We start from the raw sequence: 15434 nt of genomic DNA on the forward strand, positions 1-15434 counted from the left end.
TAAGCTTTTATAGTTCACTGGTGGGGCCAGATTTGGAATACAGTATAATTGCTGGACAACCTACTTTTAAAAGATATCAGTGTTACGCTTTAGGGATTTTACGCAAGATATTCTCCTTGGTTTCAGTACACCATTAGGAGACCTTGAACTAGAGTGTGCCTTCACTTATACAATATTTAAGTAAATATACAAGATCTAGTGGTCAAATAGACAGTCATTGCCACTGTTACTCCTTAACTTCAGAAGACAGAAGAATATACATTATCATACAGCACTCTACAAACCAACAGACACATTTAATAAATATTAAACCGGTAAATGCACAATATTTAGTACAAACATTTACAATAATTACAACCTTTACTGTTCACAATGTCAAAACAGCACAAATAATTGTCTTACGCTAATCCTCAACATAAATTTAATCCCTGAAACACAGCTGTTCACTTCTTATTTGATATAACAATACCACAGAGCCTCTGAATAACTGCATATCCCTGACTAGCTTTCTGGTGTATAGTTTGATTGGTCCTGGGTGTCCTCCAATGTTCACCTAAATAGCCATTACTCATCTTAGTTTTGATGATGAGTATTTGATCATGGGGGAATGCTGTCTTCCCTCTCTCCTTTCCAGAAGGGGTTAGTGGCTATTGATCAGCATTTGGAACTTTAGCCCATTTCCCCTTCCTAAGCCATAGTTGCTGAGGCCAAATGTAGAGGCCCTATTGCCACCCAACTGATATCGGCTAACTTACCACTCTATCAAACCAGTAACCTTCCTGATCTGTATGCTTTAGCTACTCACCGGCTAAGCTTGGGAGCATAACCTGCTCCGCCATCCAATGAGATCATGGCTGATCTGTGACCTAACTCCACATACCTGACTTTGGACCATATCCCTTAAAATCTATCAAATCTCAGATTTTAAATTAACAATTGATCTAGCATCACCTGCCAGTTGTGGAAAAGAGTTCCAAACTTCTACCACCCTTTGTTTCCTAACTTCACTCCTGAAAGGCCTGGCTCTAACTTGTAGGCTATGTCCCCTAGTCCTAGAGTCCCCAACCAATGGAAATAGGGTAGAGAGAGAGAAACTATCAGTTCCGCTTACTATCTTGAAAACTTCAATCATTTACCTTCGAAATTCCAGGGAATACAGCCCTAGTTTGTGTAATCTCTCCTCGTAATTTAATTCTTGAAGTCCGGGTATCATTCTGGTAAACCTACGCTGCACTCCCTCCAAGGCCAGTATATCCTTCCTAAGGTGTGGTGCCCAGAACTGCTCACAGTGCTCCAGGTGTGGTCTAACCAGGGCTTTGTACAGCTGCAGCATAACTTCTACCCCCTTGTATTCTAGTCCTCACGATATAAAGGCCAGCATTCCATTAGCCTTTTTGATTATTTTTTGTACCTGTCCGTGACATTTTAACGATCTATGTACACGGACTCCTAAGTTGCTTTGGTCCTCCACTGTTTCTAGCTTTTCACCATTTAGAAAGAAATCTGATCTATCCTTTTTGGGCCCAAAGTGGATAACCTCATACTTGCCTATATTGAAATCAATTTGCCACAGTTTTGCCCATTCACTTAATGCACTAACATCTCTCTGTAAAGTTATGCTTCCATCTACACTGCCTACAATGCCGCCTATCTTTGTGTCATCGACAAGCTTGGATATGTGGCTTTCTATCCCATCATCTAGGTCGTTAATAAATACGGTGAACAGTTGAGGCCCCAACACAGATCCCTGTGGGACACTACTAGTCACACCCTGTCAATTAGAGTACCTGCCCATTATCCCTACTCTGTCTCCTGCTGCTCAGCTAATTTCCTAACCAGGTTAATAATTTGCTCTCTATTCCATGAGCTTCAACTTTAGCTAACAGTCTCTTATGAGGGACTTTATCAAATGCCTTCTAGAAGTCCATATAAATAACATCCATAGATATTCCCCTGTCAACTACTTTAGTCACCTCTAGATCTGTAGCCCAAGCTTGTACAGCCAACAGTGGAACTATCTGCATGCATTTAACCACTCATGCTGGAACCATGTCTAAATTAAAGTCATTTATTTGACAAAATGTTATCTTTAAGATGGTAAGTTGAAGGTCCAGCATGCTGTAGCACTGTATAGAAAATGGATTCACATATGGACTTTCCCATACAGTGAGTTACTAATTTGGTTGTGGGACAGCACCAAGCTGATGATGGGTATTTCCCGACCTGGAATGTGTAAGATTTTGTTAAACCTAAGTCTCCCTCACCACCTCAGAGGCCAGTCACCGAACAGCATGGCAGTGCTCTAGAAGCTGGTAGGCTGTCTGACCTGTGAGCTAGGGAAGGTCTGTGGACCATGATCCAGGAGTCTACATATGGGGAAGGAGAAATAAGTTTAATTATCTGATTTCCTCCTCCCCCCGAGCATGTTGATAATTTGCTTGGGTTCCAGATCCACAATGCCAGTAGCTCAAAGAAACCTGTCGAAGTGACTGTTATTGACGTGTGACCCTTGACGGTGAGTATTTGCAAACTATTCAGTCACAAAAGGCATTACAGCCAAGCCTGATCCTGATCTCTCAGGATATCAACATGTGTGCACTTCCAGTATGCATCACAGTTTGGTACTAAAAACTGCCCATTTTATTCCCCTCCCCCCATCCCAACCCAGGGACGCTGTGGCTTGTAGTTCTGAGCACTCGCTGCCACCTGGTGGAAATGAACTAACTCAGCATGGTGCGTATGGCTCAATTAATCACTCTAAGCCTCCAGAGATACAGGGGGAACTTAAAAAAATATATTATGTTGTGCATAAAAGATTACTATGGAATTTTATCTTTGAACTTTAGTGCATTTAACAATGAATTATGAATAAGCAGGAAGCAGTGTATATTTGGATTGGAGTTGTACATTTAACTGTGAAACCTAGGTTGTGTTGAAATGTGCATTAATTTGGAGTTAAATATGACTACATTTATGGTCTAATTTCTGGATTGGATTTAATTATTCACTTTTGTTTATTCATGCCGAAGATGCCTGTGCAATTGAATAGCTTTATAATGCTATCATGGTGAGTTTTGTCAGATTTCTTAATTTTCAGTATAGCAAACCACATTCTCTTCTCTTTGAAAGTTTTGACTTGGCTGGATTAATCGTGAATCATGTCGAAGGCCGCAGAGAGATTGAGAACAACAAAGAAAGATAATGCACCAAGGTCAACAGTCACAGAGAGTGTCATTCTTGACTGGTTAGGGCTATTTTGGTGCTGTGGGAGGGGCATAAACTTGATTTGAGGGCTTCAAGCACGGTGTTGAAAAAGTGCAACATCCCCACCGACACCTGGGAATCCCTGGCCCAGGACCGCACAGGGTCGGGAGAAGCATCTGGGAAGATGTCGAATACCTCGAGTCTCTTCGCCGTGAGCAAGCGGAAGCCAAGCGCAGGCAGCGCAAGGAGCGCACGTCAACCCAAGCACCCCACCCACCCGCCCCTTCAACCACCATCTGCGCCACCTGTGACAGAGACTGTAGGTCCCGCATTGGACTAATCAGTCACCTGAGAACTCATTTTTAATGTGGAAGCAAATCATCGTTGGTTCCAAGGGACTGCCTAAGAAGAAGTTGTTGCAGGGCACTGATCTGGGAGGTAGCAACACATTCAGAGACCTTGGAGATGAGGCTGGAGTTTGGAGATGAGGCAGGAGTTAGTGACAGCAGAGTGATTGAGAATGAGGTTTGTTTTGAGGAGGAATGTGGTGATAGTTTTGAAAAGTATGGGCATAGTGGCTGAAGAGAGGGAACATTTACAATAATACAAAAGCAAAATACTGCAGATGCTGGAAATCTGAAATAAAAACAGAAAATGCTGGAAATACTCAGCAGGTCAGACAGCATCTGTAGAGAGAGAAACAGAGTTAACGTTTCAGGACGATGACCCTTCGTCAGAACTGGAAAAAACTGGAGCTGGAACAGGTTTTTAAGCAAGTGCAGGGGCAGGGAAAGGGGGGAGGGGAGGCAAGTACAAAAGCGAAAGTCTGTGATAGGATGGAAGGCAGGAGAGATTAAGAGATGGTGCAAGGCAAAAGGAGATGGTAATGGGACAAGTTAAGAAACAAAAGATGGCTCTAGATGAAGTGTAAATGGCAATGGCAGAATGAAAGCCAGCTTTACATTTACAATGTCAGCTAGCAGGAGGATCCTAGCGTAATGGTCAGTTTTAGTAGAGGAAGCTCGACACCATCCAGGACAAAGCCATCCACCACCTTAAACATTCACTCCCTCCACCACTGGCGTACCGTGGCTGTACCATCTACAAGATGCACTGCAGCAACTCGCCAAGGCTTCTTCGGCAACACCTCCCAAACCCACGACCTCTTCCACCTAGAAGGCCAAGGGCAGCAGGCGCATGGGAACACCACCACCTCCAAGTTCCCCCTCCAAGTCACACACCATCCTGACTTAGAAATACATCGCCGATTCTTCATCGTCACGGGGTCAAAATCCTGGAACTCCCCCCACACCGCCCCCCCCCCCAACAGCACTGTTGGAATACCTTTACCACACGGACTGCAGCGGTACAAGAAGGCGGCTCACCACCACCTTCTCGAGGGCAATTAGGGATGGGCAATAAATGCTGGCCTTGCCAGCGATGTCCACACCCCATAAACAAATTTTTAAGAAAAGGAGAACTAGGCCTAGCAGTGATGTGGTCCAGCCAGATCTGGCGCTGGATGGCTAAGGCAATTGTGTGCCGGATACACTTAAGTTTCCACCCCTTGGATTTGAGGGAGCAAAGATTGGGCCTGTTCTAGGGGAATGGCAAGGATGGAAAACAATGAAGGTTTTGCTGGGAATGAGAGAATTGAAGGTGAAAACAAGGAAATGGTTGAGCAAATCAGCAGCTCGGAGTGAATAGAGGCCAGAGGCTAGGCAGGTGGAGGTTTGAGCATGTGCTTGTAAGTGATTAGGGAGAGATTTATTTCCAGGGGCAGATGCAGAAGGAAGTGAGAATAAAAGAGGGTGGATAAATATGGGTGGTGAGGGATACATGGAAGTGGACAAAGAAAGCTTTATCGGTGATTGAGGCCACGGGAGGTTGCAAAGCAAAGGTGTGGCCATGAATATGGGTAGGAGAGTTTATATGAAGGGATAGGTTTCGAGAGGGCGGTGAATTGGAAATGGGGAGCCAAAATGAAGATTCAAATCACGGAGGTTGAGGGAAGAAAGAAAGGCGGATATCTCGGGAAGAAACTTGGGGTTTGAGGGGATGGTAGAGAACAGGGATTTAAAAGAAGTGAGAAGGAAGGAACAGGGCGATGTGCTTGAAGGAGGAGAAAATTTCAGGGGGGGGGTGGTGTAGGGGGAAGAAGCCACACCACTACCACGCAGTTTGGGGATGGAATGTATAACCAAACTGGAGGCTTCGGTAAGTGTAATGGTGTTGCCATCAGGAAGTTAATAGATCATCTACGATAAGGTTGTTGATGGCAAGGGCCTAGTTTATGAGTGGGCACACATTGTGGAAGGAAAGGCAGAGGGAGGTGGAGATTGCGAGCAGAGTCTAGGGGAACATAGAAACCTAGGAACAGGAGTAGGCCATTCGGCCCCTCGAGCCTGCTCCGCCATTTAATGAGATCATGGCTGATCATCCAAATTCAGTACCCTGTCCCTGCTTTCTCCCCATATCACTTGATCCCTTTAGCCTTAAGAAATATATCGAACTCCTTCTTGAATATATTTAATGAATTGGCCTCAACTGCCTTGTGTAGTAGAGAATTCCACAGGTTCACCACTCTCTGGGTGAAGAAATTCCTCCTCATCTCTGTCCTAAATGGCTTGCCCCTTATCCTTAGACTGTGACCCTTGTTCTGGACTCCCCCGCCATCGGGAACATCCTTCCTGCATCTAGTCTGTCTAGTCTTGTTAGAATTTTATACGGGAAGGAGGGAGTTGAGTGGACAGAAGGAGGTTTGAGAGGTTGGCCCTCAACAGAAGTACTGGGGGAGAAGGTTGGTGAGAATGGAGGATGGGGCAGTAGCAATGGTTGTCACGATAGTCCTGTCATAGAAGCCTTTGGCAGGCTTGGTTTAGAACATAAGAACATAAGAAATAGGAGCAGGAGTAGGCCAGTCGGCCCCTCGAGCCTGCTCCACCATTCAATAAGATCATGGCTGATCTGATCCTAACCTCAAATCTTCTATCACTCTGCATCCACCCGAACCCATGTGATCTCCCGGGAGAGGCGAAAAACCAGATAAAGACCCAATGGCCAATTTGGGAGAAAAAAATCTGGGAAATTCCTCTCCGACCCATCTAGGCGATCGAAATTCTTCCAGGAGATCACTCTGTCCCTATATTTTCTACAGCACTTACCTTCTGTAAAGGCGATCTCCACCCCAGCCAGGAACAGGAATAAAACCATCTCCTGAAATCTAACAGAATTAGAACACAGTAGGAGCAGAACCAGGCTACACGGCCCCTGGGCCCACTCCACTACCCACAGGGCCATGACCATTCCGAACCTAGACTCATGTCCAATTTCCTGCCCGCTCCCCGTAACCCTTAATTCCCTTTACTTCTAGGAAACTATCTATTTCTGTTTTAAATTTATTTAATGATGTAGCTTCCACAGCTTTCTGGGGCAGCAAATTCCACAAACCTACCACCCTCTGAGTGAAGAAGTTTCTCCTCATCTCAGTTTTGAAAGAGCAGCCCCTTATTTTAAGATTATGCCCCCTAGTACTAGTTTCACCCATCATTGGGAACATCCTCACCGCATCCACCCGATCAAGCCCCTTCACAATTGTGGTAAACCACTGTCGTTCACTGTGTTCACTATTGTTGTTGTTGTTGTTGTTGTTGTCGTTCACTCTTGTTTCACTGTTACACCTGACTATGCCTCAGCTGACTCCGCCCTTGGCTACCTGGTATAAGGACGGCTGCACAGCAGCTCTCTGCCATTCGGTCGTCCACTAGAGGCATTGTCCTGATCTGTTTGTAGTTGCATTCAGTAGTTAATAAAAGCCTGTTGTTCTGAACTCTACTCGGCCTTTTATTAGAATCGATAGCGCATCAATTTTATTAACTACTGACAAAAAAAAAAATAACGATGCTGCAGATACTTAAGATCAAGTGCTTGGAACTCGACCCGCAAGAACCGGACTCGCCTGCTAAGTTCTCACACTGGTTGAACTGTTTTGAGTCTTTTCTGGCTGCATCCGGCGAGACCGTCGCCACCGACGCCGACAAGCTCAGGGTGCTGAATTCGAAAGTAAACCACCGAGCTTTTGCCCTTATCCGGGACGCTACGAGCTACCAGGGGGCTATCGACATTTTAAAGGAACAATATGCACGCCCGGTCAACTATGTTTACGCAAGACATCTCCTGGGGTCCCGCAAACAACAGCCCAGGGAACCCACAGAAGCATACATACGGGCGCTGAAGGAACTCGGCCGAGCCTGCGAATGCAAGCAAGTATCAGCCACGGAACATACGGAGGAGCTCATCCGGGACGCCCTCGTTGCGGGCCTCAGGTCCACTCACACACGGCAGCGACTGCTGGAAAGTAGCGAGCTGGACCTGAAGAAGGCGATTTCACTCACCCTTTCGTTGGACGTAGCCCATCGGAACATGGAGGCCTACTCCCCGCTCTGCCTGCGGTAAGAAGGGACACTACGCTGGCGTCTGCAGAAGTCAGAAGACCCCTACCTTCAGCAGCGCCGCTTGCGATTCGTGGGAGCGGCCATCTTGCCTTCCTCCAGCCTCGTGGGGATCGGGATCGTCATGGGCGCCGCCATTTTGTCCTTCTTCTCCGACGCCGCCATTTTGTCCGCCATTTTGCCAACGGGCCCCCGACTCACCCACCGCCTCACCGGGGTTTTACAGCGACGCTCCCGACTCCACAGCGGCCTCCATTACACTGGATCAATCCAGACCCCATCAGCTAGCCAGGTCCACGATGGACATCCAGGTAAATGGCCGCGCCACAACTTGCCTTTTTGATTCCGGGAGCACGGAGAGCTTCATACACCCTGATACGGTACGGCATTATTCCCTCTCGGTCCTGCCAGCGCGCCATCGGATCTCCATGGCCTCAAAATCTCACTCAGCAGACGTCGGCGGCTACTGCGTAGTGACCCTTTCGGTGAGGGGCTCCGTTTATAAAAATGTAAAGCTCTTCGTCCTGCCACATCTCTGCGCTGCCGTTCTGCTGGGGTTGGACTTTCATTGTCACTTTAAGAGTGTCACCTTGACATACGGTGGACCTTTTCCCCCACTCACTGTCTGCAACCAGCAGTTTTTAAATTGCCCACCGCGCCCCACCTGTAGTCTCTCCACCCTCAAAATCACCCCCCCCCCCGTTCGCTAACCTCACCCGCGACTGCAAGCCTATCGCCACAAAGAGCAGGCGATACAGCACCGGGGACAGATCCTTTATAAGATCTGAGGTGACGCGGCTCCTGAAGGAAGGGATTATTGAGGGTAGTACCAGCCCCTGGCGAGCTCAGGTGGTAGTCGTTAAGACCGGCAACAAGCAACGCCTGGTCATCGACTACAGCCAGACAATCAACAAGTACACCCAGTTGGACGCATACCCTCTCCCCCGCATAGCCGACATGGTTAATAAGATAGCGCATGATGTGCCTCAATAAATCCGAGACTCGATGTTAGCGAAACAAAACAAGGCTTTTATTGACTTAGAAGGTAACACACAGAGGAGAATGTATCTTCCATCCAGAGGTCTGCCGTACTGGATGTGCTGCAGGCTGGGCCAGCTTACATAGGAGCCAGGTATGGGCGGAGCCCTACACACAGTACAATACAATGGAAATGAAACTGAAACCAACCACAGTCACAGGCAGAGAAATACTGATGAGTGATGAATGGAATATTTCATCACAGCGCAATATCGCGTTTTCTCGACCATTGACCTCAAGGCAGCATACCACCAAATCCCTATCCACCCTGAGGACCGCCAGTACACAGCTTTCGAGGCAAACGGCTGTCTTTTTCACTTCCTCAGGGTTCCTTTCGGCGTCACCAACGGTGTCTCCGTCTTCCAGAGGGAGATGGACCGGATGGTCGACGAGAATGCGTTACAGGCCACGTTTCCCTACCTGGACAACGTGACCATCTGCGGCCATGACCTGCAGGACCATGACGCCAACCTTGATAAGTTCCTTCACACGGCCCAACTCCTAAACCTCACGTACAACAAGGAAAAGTGCATATTCCGCACAACCCGCCTCGCTATCCTTGGCTGCGTGGTGGAACACGGAGTCATCGGTCCTGACCCTGACCGGATGCGCCCCCTGATGGAACTTCCCCTGCCTCACTGTCTCAAGGCCCTCAAAAGGTGCCCGGGCTTCTTTTCCTATTACGCCCAGTGGGTCCCTCATTATGCGGACAAAGCCCATCCACTTGTCAAGTCCACTTCCTTTCCCCTGACGGCGGAGGCCCGCTCAGCCTTTCACCGTATAAAAGATGACATTGCCAAGGCCACCATGCACTCGGTGGACGAGTCCATCCCCTTCCAGGTGGAGAGTGATGCATCCGACTTTGCCCTGGCCGCTACCCTTAACCAGGTGGGAAGACCCGTGGCCTTCTTTTCACAAACCCTCCAGGGCTCCGAACTCAGACACTCCTCTGTGGAAAAGGAGGCCCAGGCCATTGTGGAGGCGGTGCGCCACTGGCGGCACTACCTGGCTGGAAAACGATTTACCCTGCTTACTGACCAGCGTTCAGTTGCTTTTATGTTCAATAATAAGCAGAGGGGCAAAATCAAAAATGACAAGATTTTGAGGTGGAGAATTGAACTTTCCACCTACAATTACGACATCTTGTACCGGCCCGGGAAACTCAACGAACCCTCAGATGCTCTATCGCGAGGCACATGCGCCAACGCGCAGATCGATAGACTACGGGGCCTCCACAATGACCTCTGCCACCCGGGGGTCACCAGGTTCTTCCACTTCATCAAGGCCCGCAACCTGCCTTACTCCATCGAGGAGGTCAGGACCATGACCAGGAGCTGCCCAGTCTGTGCAGAGTGCAAGCCGCGCTTCTATATGCCTGACAGAGCAAACCTGATCAAGGCCACCCGCCCCTTTGAGCGCCTGAGTGTTGACTTTAAAGGGCCCCTCCCCTCCTCCGACCGTAATGTGTACTTCCTCAACATAGTTGATGAGTACTCCCGTTTCCCTTTCGCCATCCCCTGCCCGGACATGACCACCGCTACGGTCATTAAATGCCTGCACAACCTCTTTGCTTTGTTCGGTTTTCCCAGCTATATTCATAGCGACCGGGGTTCGTCCTTCATGAGCGACGAACTCCGTCAGTACCTGCTCATGAGAGGTATTGCCTCAAGCCGGACCACCAGCTACAACCCCCGGGGGAACGGACAGGTTGAAAGAGAGAACGCGACGGTCTGGAAGGCGGCCCTCCTAGCCTTAAAATCTAGGGGCCTTCCGACCTCCCGTTGGCAGGATGTCCTACCTGATGCGCTCCACTCCATCCGGTCACTGCTGTGTACTGCCACCAACGCCACCCCCCATGAGCGAATGTTCGTTTTTCCCCGGAGGTCCACATCCGGTACCTCACTACCACACTGGCTGACGTCCCCAGGGCCCGTCCTGCTGAGGAAGCATGTAAGGTCCCACAAAACGGCTCCCCTGGTAGAGAAGGTTTACCTCCTCCATGCCAACCCCCAGTACGCCTACGTGGCATACTCGGACGGGCGGGAGGATACAGTCTCCATTAGAGATCTGGCACCCTCGGGGTCCACTGACCCGTCACCATTGCCCTCCACCACGACTCCCTTCGACACGGCCCAAAATTCAGTAGACCCAATTCTCACCCCTGTCCATTCCACCCCAGTAGACGGCATGCCGCGACCCCAGGACCCGCCGGAGTCCACTCGCCCACCCAACACCAAAGGGGATGATACGCCGGTGCTCGATCCCGTTCAAGACGCGTCGTTGGAAGCTGTACCATCTCAACCGTCGCCACGAAGATCTCGACGGCAAATGAGGCCGCCCGACAGACTCACCTACTCGAACTTTTGATACACTTCACCCCGCCGGACTTAATTTTAAACGAGGGGTGAATGTGGTAAACCACTGTCGTTCACTGTGTTCACTATTGTTGTTGTTGTTGTCGTTCACTCTTGTTTCACTGTTATACCTGACTATGCCTCAGCTGACTCCGCCCTTGGCTACCTGGTATAAGGACGGCTGCACGGCAGCTCTCTGCCACTCAGTCGTCCACTAGAGGCATAGTCCTGATCTGTTTGTAGTTGCATTCAGTAGTTAATAAAGGCCTGTTGTTCTGAACTCTACTCGGCCTTTTATTAGAATCGATAGCGCATCAACAATCTTATATGTTTCAATAAGATCGCCTCTCATTCTTCTGAACTCCAATGAGTAGAGTCCCAATCTACTCAACCTCTCCTCATATGTCCATCCCCTCATCCCCGGGATTAACCGAGTGAACCTTCTTTGTACTGACTCGAGAGCAAGTATGTCTTTTCTTAAGTATGGACACCAAAACTGTATGCAGTATTCCAGGTGCGGTCTCACCAATACCTTGTACAACTGCAGCAATACCTCCCTGTTTTTATATTCCATCCCCCTAGCAATAAAAGCCAACATTCCATTGGCCTTCTTGATCACTTGCTGCACCTGCATACTAACTTTTTGAGTTTCGTGCACCAGGACCCCCAGATCCCTTTGTACTACAGTACTTTCCAGTTTCTTGCCATTAAGATAATAACTTGCTCTATGATTTTTCCTGCCAAAGTGCATAACCTCACACTTTCCAGTATTGTATTCCATCTGCCAAATCTCTGCCCACTTACTTAGCCTGTCTATGTCCCTTTGCAGGTTTTTTTATGTCCTCCTCACTCACTACTTTCCGTCCCATCTTTGTATCATCTGCAAACTTTGATATGTTACACTCGGTCCCCTCCTCCAAATCGTTAATATAGATTGTAAAGTGTTGGGGGCCCAGCACTGACCCCTGCGGAACACCACTTGTTACTGGTTGCCAGTCTGAGAATGAACCATTTATCCCAACTCTCTGCTTTCTGTTAGAGAGCCAATCCTCCACCCACGCCAAAATATTACCCCCAATCCCGTGATTTTTTATCTTGAGCAATAATCTTTTGTTTGGCACCTTGTCAAATGCCTTTTGGAAGTCTAAATACACTACGTCCACTGGTTCCCCTTTATCCACCCTGTATGTTACTTCCTCAAAAAACTCAAGCAAATTTGTCAAACATGACTTCCCCTTCATAAAACCATGCTGAGTTTGTCCTATTAAATTATGTTTATCCAAATGTCCCGTTACTGTCTCCTTAATAATGGACTCTAACATTTTACCAACCACAGATGTTAGGCTAACAGGTCTATAGTTTCCAGCCTTCTGCCTACTACCCTTTTTAAATAAGGGTGTTACATTAGCAGTTTTCCAATCTGCCGGGACCTTTGCTGAGTCCAGTGAGTTTTGGAAAATTATTACCAATGCATCCACAATCCCTACCGCCACTTCCCTCAAGACCCTAGGATGCAAGCCATCAGGTCCAGGGGATTTATCCGCCTTGAGTCCCATTATTTTACCAAGTACCACTTCCTTAGTGATTTTAATCGTATTTAGTTCCTCCCCCCCCAGAGCCCCCTGTTTGTCCAATGTTGGGATATTCTTAGTGTCCTCTACTGTAAAGACTGATACAAAATAATTGTTCAGTGTTTTTGCCATCTCCATGTTTTCCACCATTAATTTCCCGGTCTCATCCTCTAAAGGACCAACATTAACTTTAGCCACCCTTTTTCTTTTTATATAACTATAGAAACTTTTACTGTCTGTTTTTATATTTTTTGCTAATTTACTTTCATAATCTATCTTCCCTTTCTTAATCAGGGATTCAAGCCTGGGACGGTGGCAAGAATTCTGAGAAGTAGTGACGGATTGAGGTAGAGATTGGGTGGTGATAACTGAGAAGGGAGAGATGTAAGTTGGCATGCCTGGCGGGGTGAGGGAAAGAGGAGGACTAAGGAGAGCCAAAGAAGTGAGATAGTAGTGGGTTAGGTCCAAAACAGCTCCCAAAATGCACACACGAATGGACACAAAGGGAATTCTAGGATAGTCAAGAAAAATAATGAATCTCTTCTCTTTACAGCCAATGAAGACCTCATCAGTGATGCCCACATCCTGAAAATGAATAAATAAGACAGCCCGGGTCGGGCACTTTATATCGTTATGCTCACTGCTTCCTGAATCGATTGGAAAACGTGAGGGTAAACTGTGAAGAGATGCGGGACTTCAGTTATGTGGAGAGACTGAAGAAGCTGGGCTGTTCTCCTTAGTGCAGCGAAAGTTAAGGGGAATTTTTTTTACACAGCAAGTTGTTATGATATGGAATGCACTACTTAAAAGGGTGATGGAAGCACATTCACTAGTAACTTTCAAAAGGGAATTGGATAAATACTTGAAGGGGGGAAATTTGCAGGGCTATGAGGAAAGAAGAGGGGAGTGGGACTAATTGGAGAGCTCTTTCAAAGAGCCGGCACAGGCATGATGGGCCGAACGGCCTCCTGTGCTGTGAGATGTTATGCTATAACTCATTGTACTACAGGGTGGTGCATTGCCTCTGTACACTGCTCTGACATGCCATAACAAGTTGACTGGTGTTGTAGCCCTGAGTTGCTGGCTTCCTCTTCACAAAACCTTCCCACAGGTATCTCTACATTTTACATTTTCCCTGTAGACAGTACTGCATTGTGCTGTGGTGCAGTAGGAATATATTTCTCTGGGCTTTCAAAATAGTGCTCTGCCGAAGTATTGATATGTCCGAAAAGAATTAAAACTTTCATCATGTTCTTTCGAAGCTCTCCAGATGATCTGGCTGTACAGGTTTCCACATTCAATCACTAATTTGTTGGGAATGGCAGTGGGATTACAACTGTTGGCCCCAGTGGATTAGTAAACCAGGGAATTTACCCTTGATTGCTAAACACTGCCCTACTGGAAGTGAGCAAGTGTGGACAAGATTGGCTTTACAGTGATAGTTGAATAGTCTACCACCACGCACTGAATTCTCCTACATAAAGAATGGTGACTCAGGCGAGCTACTGAGTTGTTGCACTGCAGCAGGATATGGTGCTTGCTGCCATGGAGACTCGCATAATGCTGAATTTTTAGAGCAGGCTGCACCTGGCTTTTCTAATACTGTAACCACTTGTTCATATTACACGAGGCAATGGAAATACCTCACTTCTGGTGAAGGCTGTACATGCCCCACTGCTGGTGATGCTAAAGCTTGTTTGAAATGCTTTAAATTTGATTTAAATTCTGAAGTGCATTTCCAAGTGTGCTCCAAGGAGCCACCTATTTTTAATTATTCGTTCTTGGGATATGGGCTTGCCTGGCAAGGCCAGCATTTATTGCCCATCCCTAGATGCTTTTGATAAGCTGGTGGTGAGCCTCCTTCTTGAACCGCTGCAGTCCGTGTGGTGAAGGTGCTCCCACAGTGCTGTTAGGGAGGGTAGGGTGAGCATATTTTCTAAACCGAATCTGGGGCACACAGGGTGGGAGCACCACAAAGTAGCCAGGACGGAAAATGTAGGTTGCGCAGCGTAGCGAGACATTAATTTTTTAGCAGCCTGTATTTTAACAGTTGCACATATACACTACAAATGCAAAACAAATGGACATATAATTACTGCAGATGTGATGTCACACTATTGAAGTGCATTCAGACACCTACGCCCCCCCACTCACACTGACTGAGATCACACCTGACCCCCTCCCCAGTGACTGAGGTCACAAAAAGTGTCGACCTTGGTTGCTCTGCTCCGTCACTGCAATGTGGAAAATGATCCACTCATCACTTCAGATGATGTTCAATAGAATTCACCAATAAGGGACCCGTGTCTTACTGAAGCAATGCTGACCAGGAAGGATTGGGACTGGTGAATTTAAGATGCTAACAGAATACAACAAAGTGATGTTCTTAAATTAATTCCTGTGTGCAACTAATATAAAAGCAAACACCTTTTAACTTGTCCTCATGTTGGATATTTTTGGATTGGTTAAACAGAGAAACCATAGAGAATTTAATTTAATATCTTTTATTTTTTTTTGTAATTCTAGGCAGCAGGTAGCAATGTCAACAAGGATATCAGCATCCTGTATTGCCATGGTGAAATGGATCCTATGGTACTATTGTGATTTGGTGCTATGACCGCAGATAAGCTAAAGATGATCATTAATCCTGCAAACATTTGGTTCAAAACATATTCAGTGCATCATTGTTCATGTCCACAGGTGAATGCTGCTATAATTTTTTTCTTTGAACCTGTTTATATAATATATAAACCATAATTTACATAATTTATAATATTGTGGAGCCATTGCATACATGTGCCCCATCAACATTACAG

The sequence above is a fragment of the Somniosus microcephalus genome, chromosome 20 (assembly GCF_052327205.1).
Source record: "Somniosus microcephalus isolate GS21.2 chromosome 20, FLI_Smic_1.0, whole genome shotgun sequence".
NCBI lineage: Eukaryota > Metazoa > Chordata > Chondrichthyes > Squaliformes > Somniosidae > Somniosus > Somniosus microcephalus.